Source organism: Triticum aestivum, chromosome 3B (genome assembly GCF_018294505.1).
Source record: "Triticum aestivum cultivar Chinese Spring chromosome 3B, IWGSC CS RefSeq v2.1, whole genome shotgun sequence".
NCBI lineage: Eukaryota > Viridiplantae > Streptophyta > Magnoliopsida > Poales > Poaceae > Triticum > Triticum aestivum.
This window is the reverse complement of record NC_057801.1, coordinates 57490653-57500934: the sequence shown is the minus strand read 5'-3', so window position 1 is coordinate 57500934 and position 10282 is coordinate 57490653.

Sequence of the window (10282 nt, the reverse complement as noted above, 5' to 3'; positions counted from 1 at the left end):
GATACACTTGGGTGCATATAATCCTCTACAAAACTGAAGTGCAGGATATCTTTAGACGCTTTGCCAATCGTGCCATGACGAACTATGGTGTCAAGATCAAGCACATAAGAAGCGATAACGGCACTGAGTTTAAGAACACCGGCCTCAACCTCTACCTGGATACCATGGGTATCACTCATGAGTTCTCTGCTCCTTACACACCTCGGCAGAATGGCATCGCAGAGCGCAAGAACATAACTCTTATTGAGATGGCACGAACGATGCTTGATGAGTACAAGACTCCACGGAAGTTCTGGCCTAAAGCCATTGACACTGCATGCCACGTCATGAACCGTGTTTATCTTCACAAGCTTCTGAAGAAAACCTCCTATGAGCTCCTAACTGGTAAGAAGCCAAACGTAAGTTACCTCAGAGTATTTGGTGCTAAGTGCTGGAACAAGGATCCACATCACACTTCCAAATTTGCACCGAAAGGACATGAAGGTTTTATGCTTGGTTACGGAATTCACACTCCTATAGAGTCTTCAACCTCTTTCACTATAAAGTGGTTGAAACTGTGGATGTGCGGTTCAATGAGACTAACGGCTCGCAAATAGAGCACCTGCCAAATATGCTAGATGAATTATCCCCTAGCGAGTCAATCAAGCAAATGGGAACTGGAGAAATCATACCCTCTGAGAATCAGACTGAAGAAGAACTGATCGTTTCTGCTTCCACTCAACCTGAAGACAATGCTCAACATGAAGATAATCCTCCAAATGATGACATTGATCAGAATGAAGTACAAATTGAGAAGATGATCGATAGCCTCAACGCACCTAGTCCACTCACTCGTTCAAGAGCCACACAAAGAGCAACACAACTCACCAATTTCTGTGGACATTTTGTATTCGTCTCAATCTCAGAACCCAAGAAAGTCACCGAAGACTTCATGGAACCTGAATGGATTCAATCTATGCAAGAAGAGCTTCAACAGTTTGAGTTGAATAATATGTGGGAACTAGTCGAGCGTCCCGATCCTCGGAAGCACAATATCATTGACACCAAATGGATATATCGCAACAAGCAAGATGAACATGGTCAAGTGGTCAGAAACAAAGCTCGTCTTGTTGCACAAGGCTACACTCAAGTGGAAGGAATTGACTTCGATGAAACATTTGCTCCTGTGGCAAGGCTTGAAGCCATTCACATACTGCTTGCCTATGCAAATCATCACAACATACTCCTGTATCAAATGGATGTGAAGAGTGCTTTTCTCAATGGAAAGATAGAAGAAGAATTATATGTTGCACAACCTCCTAGCTTTGAAGATCCACAACATCCTGATATGGTTTACAAGCTCAACAAGGCACTGTATGGCCTCAAACAAGCCCCTCGTGCTTGGTATGATACGCTCAAAGACTTCCTGTTGAGCAAAGGCTTCAAACCTGGTTCACTAGATCCAACTCTCTTCACGAAGACATATGATGGTGAACTGTTTGTGTGCCAAATCTATGTGGATGAAATTATCTTCGGTTGCACCAACAAGAAATACAGTGATGAGTTTGGTCACATGATGCAAGAGCAATATCAGATGTCCATGATGGGTGAACTAAAGTTCTTTCTGGGTCTCCAAATTCGACAACAACGCAACGGTATCTTCATATCTCAAGAAAAATATCTCAAATATTTCCTGAAGAAGTTTGGAATGCAAGACTACAAAGGATACACGACGCCAATGCCAACCAAGAGTCATCTGGGCCCCGACGAGAATGGTAAAGAGTTCGACCAAAAGGTATACCGCTCCATGATTGGTTCTTTGCTTTATTTATGAGCATCTAGGCCAGATATAATGCTTAGTGTTTGCATGTGTGCCTGATTCCAAGCGGCACCAAAGGAATCGCATCACTTAGCTGTGAAGCGAATTCTTCGATATTTGGCTTACACCCCAACACTAGGATTATGGTATCCAAAGGGCTCAGAGTTTGATCTAGTTGGATTCTCAGATGCTGATTATGCTGGTGACAAGGTTGATCGCAAGTCCACATCAGGCACATGTCACTTTCTGGGACGATCACTTGTCTGTTGGTCTTCAAAGAAGCAGAACTGTGTATCTCTCTCCACTGCTGAATCCGAATACATTGCTGCTGGATCTTGTTGTGCTCAGCTTCTCTGGATGAAGCAAACTCTCAAGGACTATGGTATACACCTGAAGAATGTGCCTCTCTACTGCGACAATGAGAGTGCCATCAAGATTGCCAACAACCCAGTTCAGCACTCAAAGACAAAGCACATTGAGATTCGTCATCACTTCCTTAGAGATCATGTTATGAAGGAAGATATGGATATCATTCATGTCAACACTGAAGAGCAATTGGCTGATATCTTCACAAAGCCCTTGGATGAGAAAAGGTTTTGCAAGTTGCGGTGTGAGCTAAATATCTTGGAATCCTAAAATGTCCTGTGAATGGGACACACATACTAACACTTATGCATTTTGATGACTTAGATGTGCAACACACAAAGTAATGTATATCTTCAATAAATGAGGATATACACTCTAAGTGTGAATATATTAATGTGGAATTTGACTTCGGAGCGCCACGATAATTGTGCGCCGTGTCTGGGTCTAATACTTCCTATACGGTGGGTAACCCCACCACCAAGTTTTTGTTTGAAGTGTTTCTCTTGGTGTTATGTTTGCACAGTCTTCATAACTGATTTGTCTTCATTCTTGACTTGTATTCAAATTTAGCTTCATATGGTTGATTTGGCCTTAAACTAGCTATATACTACTTGTGTTCTGTCCTCCACAACATTCACTTATAGCTATGACTTCTTGTTGAATCTTTTGATCTAAGTGAATGTGATCGGACCCTAACCTATCTATGCTTCTACCTCAACTCTATCTGTCCAAATCATATGCATTCTATTGAAAACTGTCGATTCTCTTCACTGAACCTTGTCAGCTGAAGTCAATCTGACAAACATTTATGTCTGTTTTAAATGCTCTAACTTTATTACCGGAAATCTGAAGAATTCAAAATGACCGCCCCGACAATCCAGGCGTGCGTGGGAACATGGAACAACTACCAAGGAGTTGCATGCACGCCATGTGTCCTTCAAATGCGAATCGCCAGGGGCACCTGCGTAATTACACTGTGCTGTCCCTATCCTTATAAATACACATCCCATCACGGTCAAAAATTCTTCTTCCACCTCGCCACCTCCAAAAACCCTAGCCCCACCACTAGCTCTTGACGATGCCGGCGACGAAGCGCTTAGCTGCCGCGACTTCTCCGACGCCGTCCTCACGCCGGCCGCGGACCTCATCTTCTCCGCCGCCGACGTAGTTGGCTCTCGTCGCCAAGTTAGGGCACGGGAGATTGAACTGCTCGTCCTCAACTCCCCCTCCATCTGGCAGTTCTTCTTGTGGTAATTAAAACTCTCCTTTTACCATCTTTTTGATCTGATAGATTCATCCTTCCTTACCAAAAGTAGTTTCTACATCTCCAAAGTTGAATCTGTCTTTTTCTGCATCTCATACTGTGCCTAGTCTGTTCACTTATGCTTCACTACAAGTTAGATTCATCACTTGTACGTATTCTTGGATTCGTACAAATCTGGAATCAACTCCCATTAAATGAGTGAATGTCTTCGCGATATGAGGTCAATGTCTTCAAACTTATTTATCTTCAAAATCCTCCGAGAATGCATATGACCTCTTCCCCTTCCCTCGCATCTCTAATGCTGTCACAGGTACATGTCCGTGGGAGAATCCCTTGGTTCTCATAGTCTGCATTCATTTGCAGAGTTCTTACAGAATCATATAAATTCTCCTAAAGCAAATTCTTGTCTGACTAGCTGCAAGAAGCCTTTGCAAGTTCTGAAGCCTTTCAGGTTAAGCTTCATGGCTACTGAGAAACCAGCAAGAAAGGGTGGCAGAAAGCATCATTGGAACACTTCCAAGGATTTGCCTCCCGATTTGCATGAGCTATACAAAACAGACCAAGAGGAAACCTATACAGGACGCAAGAATCGAATCCAATGGATTCGACGATACTGGGCTGAGGAATGGTTCAAGTATCGATTCGTCATAGAAGAATATGCAGAAAAGAATGCCATCAAGCGACCCTGGGGAGATATACTGTACAAGAATCTTCAACCCAGGTCCCAGACTAAAGCCACTGAGCAAGGCTTCTATCCGTGCATGGTCCGTGGACTGCAACCAGAGGATGCTGACCCCTCTTCTCTGATGTGGTGTAGCGAAGACAATCTATTCAAGCGCACCTACTAGTTCGCCAAAGATTCTGCTGTGAAGAACAAGAAGGCATTCAGACTTGACTTCAACCCTGGTCCGTCCTCTCCACGGGAAGATGGCACCCGTGAGCCAATGAAAACAGGATCGGTCCCTTCTACAACTTTGAAGGCCTCCTCGCACACATCACCGTTCAAGGTGCAAACGTGGATCATACTGATGATGAAGCTGACACTGATGATGCACCAGCTCCTCCTCCTAAGACGCAGAAGCGGAAGAAAGCTAAGGCTTCCAAACCCACTGTTGCACCAAAAGCTTCTCGAGTGAAGCCATTGGCAACTGCCCCTCCTGCTCCAAGTAACACCTCTGAAGATCAATCTCGTGTCTCCAAACGGACCGAGAAGCCTTAGAAGAGAACTGCTCAGAGGACATGTCAAGCACTGACACCAGCTGCCGTTCTAAGGAACGAATCTGAAGCTATTGATCTATCGTCTGATGACGAGTTTGGTGAGGATGCTCTTGAACAACTGATAAAGAGCAAGTAAGAGGCGGAGATCTTCAATGAGCTGCCCCTCTTCGATGTAACCATACTGGAAAACTTCATTGATGAGTGGTTTGACAACCCAGATCTCAGTTTTGATGATCATCAGCTTCCGATTGGCATCAGTGTCGCATTCCAAGGTGCCATTGCTCCTGAGATGGCTCTGGCTAAAAAGGTCGTCGAACTCAAAAACAAAATTGATTTTGAGAAAGAGAAATTCAAGAAGCATGTGGCCAAGCTTAGTGTGGCTGATGTTCAGAAATTCAAGCTGATGCTGAATGATCTCAAGGAAGTGTTCCGCAAGAAGCGTGAAGAAGCCAAAGGCTGAAGAGAACACATGAAGAATTTTGCTGCCAAGTGTGTTCAAGCCTACAATGAAGCTGAAAAGCGTAAGGCTCTTGGGCGTCCAGGCATTGACCCCAAGATGGCTACCAAGAAGAAGTCTGTTGTGGCCCCAACTGAAGCTACACGGCAGGAAGAACCTCGCATTGTCTTCCCTGCCAGCATGACAGGCTCAAAGCCTAAGGTTCCCAAAGCAGCTTCAGAACAGAAGAAAACCAAGGCAGCTGAAGCCGAAGCCAGAAAGAGAAAAACGAAGAACACCACTGATGATGCACCACCCCTCAAGAGGAGGAAGACCAAGAAGAGAGATCGGGCTGCTGCCACAGAGCCCCTTGTTGTCGAGCCCATTGCTTTTGCTCCCCCTCCATCTGAAAATCAAGAGCGTCAGTTGATTGTTTATGAGCCTTCTTCCACAGAGGCTCCTGAAGCTCAAGAAGTTCCAGTCATTAACCCCATCACGATTAAAGACATTGGTCCTCAAGACAATGTAGAAGATGATGAAGTCCTTCCTCAGATCCAGCGCCCCACAGTATCATCGCCTATTCACACGAACAGCGAACCCACCAGTATTGGTCGTCCTTTGACGCCAATCACACAGGATGCCTCATGGGCGGATCGCCCCCAACCAGCAACTCCAGTTCAAGACTCGCCAAGTACACCCCGTCCTACACCAACGCAAGGTACTAGTCCAATTGTTAATGATGACAATTACATGGAGACCACACCATCACCGAATGCATCGCCCATGTTTCAGCGGCTTCGAAAAGGCCAGAGGCCATTAGTCTCCATGACAACCATCACAGAAGAGGATTCACACCAGTCCAGCTCAGTGGTACGTCAAGTGTTCCCTGAAGACAATCCTTCTGTGACGGTTCCTGTGTCCGAAGCTAATGCTTCTGAAGAGATTCCGGTTGCAGCAGCCGATGAAAGACAAGAAGAACATGTTGCCACACCCCCCACCAATCAAGCAGAAAATGCTCTCGAGGAGAATATATCCATGCATGAACCTACAGCTGCTCAAATGGAGGTTGAGAATACTGTGGTGGCCACCAACAACGCCACTGAAGCCAATGACGTTGTCATGACTGAAGCCAATCTGGCGCCTCAAGTTAGCACTGTGTATGAAGCCAATATTGCACCTGCATCCAATATGCAGCCTGGCGCCTCTGCCAATGCCTCTGCTCCTGTACTGCCACCAAGGCCACACACTATTGAGTGTGCATTCTATCAAGGTGAACTTGTTCCTGTCAGATGGCCTATTCTGATTCCTCTGGCTGCTCCCGGTCCCCAGTTTGATTATCATGTGGAGCATAGGCCTCAGGTTCGGAAGCCAAAGCCCATGTTGCCAAGGTTTCCAGGTACTGCATCTGCACTGGGATCGTTCAATGTCAATGGCTTCATTGCACACCACACCTTCTTTAACAGTGCCAAGAACCCATACTCCAAGCCCAGAATATCATCTGATAGGTTCTAGAGTTATCAGCAACGCATCTATTACTCATGTGTTATGTACAACCAAGGGCGCATATTTCCTCATATGCGTCTGGATTCTGAAGCTATTGTTGGCCTGCCATGCCTAGAAGAAGCACTTGACTGCTTTCGAGATGCAGGCCTAATGCAGTTTGTCACTGATAAGGAGCACTGGAATGAAGAGCTTCTGCTCCAGTTCTATGGCACTCTCCACATTCGAGGCTACAACAGGGATCTGAAGACATGGGTCCTTGAGTGGATGATATGAAATGTCCATCATGAAGCCAAAGCCTTTGACCTCATTGAGCTTACCGGCCTTTCCACTCCAGGTGACCTCTATGAACCTGGTTGTCAGCTTCACCACAATGCAGTAGAAAGCATCTTTTAGAAGCCAAAGCCCAACATGAACCAAATGCTGAGCATGATGAAGCCACTGCCGCTTGAATCTGAATATCCAAAGGAATTCTTTGTTGAAGACCTAGATTATCTGCCCCGCACCATCTATCATATCATAAGGCAAACTCTATGGCCTATCAAAGGGCATTCCTCCTCCGCAAAGCTTGAAGGTGCAATGAAGACATTGGTCTTCTACATTCTGAATGGCAAAAGCTTCAATGCTCAGGACTTCTTCATTAGACAGTTTGCTGCATCTGGCTCTGACATCTTTGGTCTAAAATTTTATGCTCCTTGGGTTATGCGTCTGATCAAGCTTCACTCTGCTATCAACTATCAGCCCTCTGCACGCAATCATCTTTTATTCCTGCCAGAGGTTGATATGTCAGTCGAAGCCATCTACCAAGAGCCTGCCAAGGAGGCAATATATCTTCATAATATCGATCATTAGAGTTTCTCTCAAGATGTTGAAGGTGTTCAGGTTGCTTCTCGTGTCTATCCATTGGTCGGCAACACTCGCTGTGCATGTACTGAAGCCACAGAAAGCACCATTGCTACAAGGCCTCGCAAGCACTCCCGTGTGCTCAATGACCGTGAGCTTCTTGTGGCCTTGCATCAGAAACAAGACAAGCATCATTTCTGGCTGAAACGACAAATGCAAAGCCTCTTGGTGGATGTCAATTGCATTCGCAATCTCGCCACCAAGCACGCCTTTGTCACTCATGAAACCTGTCGGAGGACTTGGAAGATTTTGATACTCCTCAGTGCTGAAGCTGATCTTCAAGACAATGGCTTCACCGAAAAATTCAAGTTTGACTCCACTCCTCCCAAGAATGCTGTTTTACGTCGAACCCTGTCTCTTGAAGATTTAGAATACTCTTCGTCCGCAGCCACAGTAAATGCCAGAGTCATTGATGAAGCCGATGATGCTACTTCATCACCTCCAACATCAGCGCATATCGACCCTGCACCAAGTTCTTCTGCACCACCAAACCTCAATGACGACCCTGCTGCTTCACCTACGCCTCATGGGAACGAGTAGAGACTATGTCTTCAAACCTTTTTGGTCCTTACTGACAAAAGGGGGAGAAGCATATGTTGATAGTCTTCAAGCAGGTCCATATGGGTGGTTGCTATACTTTTGCCTAGTGTTTACAACTCTCGTTTTTATACATTTGCTTCTTTGAGTTATAACACTTAAAACTCGATGGTTGTCTGCTACCTTTTACTCCTATTCTGTGATGCAACGATAAATTCCGCATGTGTGATGATAAATCCTGCATGAAGTCATTTCGCAGACGTCCATCTTTTATTATGCATGTCATTTTTATTTGAATATCTATTCATGCAAGATGTATTGTCTTCATATGGTGAGGAGGATCTCCACAAATACAACCTGCCATGTGCATTTGCATTCCAATGCAAAACATATATATGCACATCTTCAGGGGGAGCACTTTGCCACTTATGAAGACAATGCCTTAATCCCTTACATTTTCACATACTTTAATCCCCGTTGAAAACTTCAACCAGTTTGTCATCAATCACCAAAAAGGGGGAGATTGTAAGTGCATCTAGTGCCACCCCTAGTTGGTTTTGGAGTATTGACGACAAACCTGGTTGAGGGACTAATGTGTTTGTGAGAATTGCAGGATAACACAGGTAGTAGTCCTTCATTGATTCGGTTTACCTACCGGATATGACCCCTAAAAATGTGTGAAGACATTGAACACAATGGTGGTTTGTGAAGCTAATCACGTTGAAGACTATGACATGTGAAGACAATGTCTGAAGACTATGGAGCATGAAGACTTACTTGTTTCGTTGTTTCTCTTCTTCTTTCTTGAGTCATAGGAACCACCGCACTGTTAAGTGGGGTCCAAGTGAACAAAGTCAGAGTGACTGAAGTGATGCTCAACCAAATCCTATGTCTTCGAGCAAAGACAATGAGAGCAAATCTTATCCAGAGTCAGATAAGTCAGCTTTAATTGTAGCCCAAGTCAAGTTGCCGCGTGTGTTTGAAATCTGACCGTTGCGACACATGTCAGTTCCTTAGTGACCCAGGGTCATTTCAGACAAATCAGGTCGGGTTTCCCGTGGCTATAAATAGGCCACCCCCTACACCATAAATTGGTGGCTGCTTAGAGTTAGATAAGACTTTTGTCGTTTGAGAGCAACCCACCTCCGAAGCCTTTGAGAGAGAGAATCCTTGCGAGGACAAAGCCCAAACCACCCAGAGCCCAAAGAGTGTTTGGCATCACTTATGTCTTTCTGTCCGCGTGATCTAAAGACTTATTTCACTTGAGGACTGTGAATCCTCTAGTCGGTTAGGCATCACGTTCTGAGCATCCAAGAGTCATTGTGGATTGCCGGTGAACGAAGTCTGTGAAGGTTTGGGAGTCTACCTTGAAGACTTACCAGAGTGATTGGGTGGTTACTGAGAGTCCTTAGCTCAAGGAGAATAAGGTGAAAACGCGGTCTTATGAGTTAAATCTCAGCCTCCCTAACCAGATATACAGTTGTCATAGCAACTGGAACTGGTCGAACAAACCACTGTCCTTCTGAAGTCACTGGTTCTATCTCTCACTTCTCTTTACTTACCATTTGTCTTCCTGAAGTCATTGCTTGCTTGCAGTTATCTGTTTGACTTCACTGCTTGACTACCTATCCTAATTGGCTTTGCACTATCTTTCTTTCTGATCCTTACTACCTAGTTGCTAATACACTTCGTGCTTTCACTTCATTGAATACTTGACTATGGCTTGTCTAGTGTAGTCTACCTTCTGCTGGATTCGAATTGTGTTGTTTCTACTGTTGGTCTTCGAAACTCCCATGTTTTGAAGACTTTCATAAAAATCGCCTATTCACCCCCCTCTAGTCGATAACTAGCCCTTTCACTAGTACTTATAATGGTTTATGAATTTGATATCTAGTAGTACCTAGTATCTGAAAATTGCAGTTTATTGAAACCCAAAGGGGTAGGAAGCGGGGGGAAATGATTAAAGATATAGTAGTAGCGAGACGAGGAAATCGCTACAGCTAACTAATAGTAGCGTGTTTCAGAAAAGCGCTGCTGATATTGTCCACAGTAGTAGCGCGAGTGCTGACCGCACTACTACTAAGAGTTAGCTGTAGAGCCTTATTAGTAGCGCGCCATCCCGCGCTGCTGCTAGCCTCAAAACCCGTGCTACTACTAGGGTTTTCCCTAGTAGTGGTAAAAAGGAGAAGATGTTGTGACATCGATGTGGTGAGCAGGGGCATTTTATTGCTGAGTGTGTTACTGAGCTATGTGACACTTG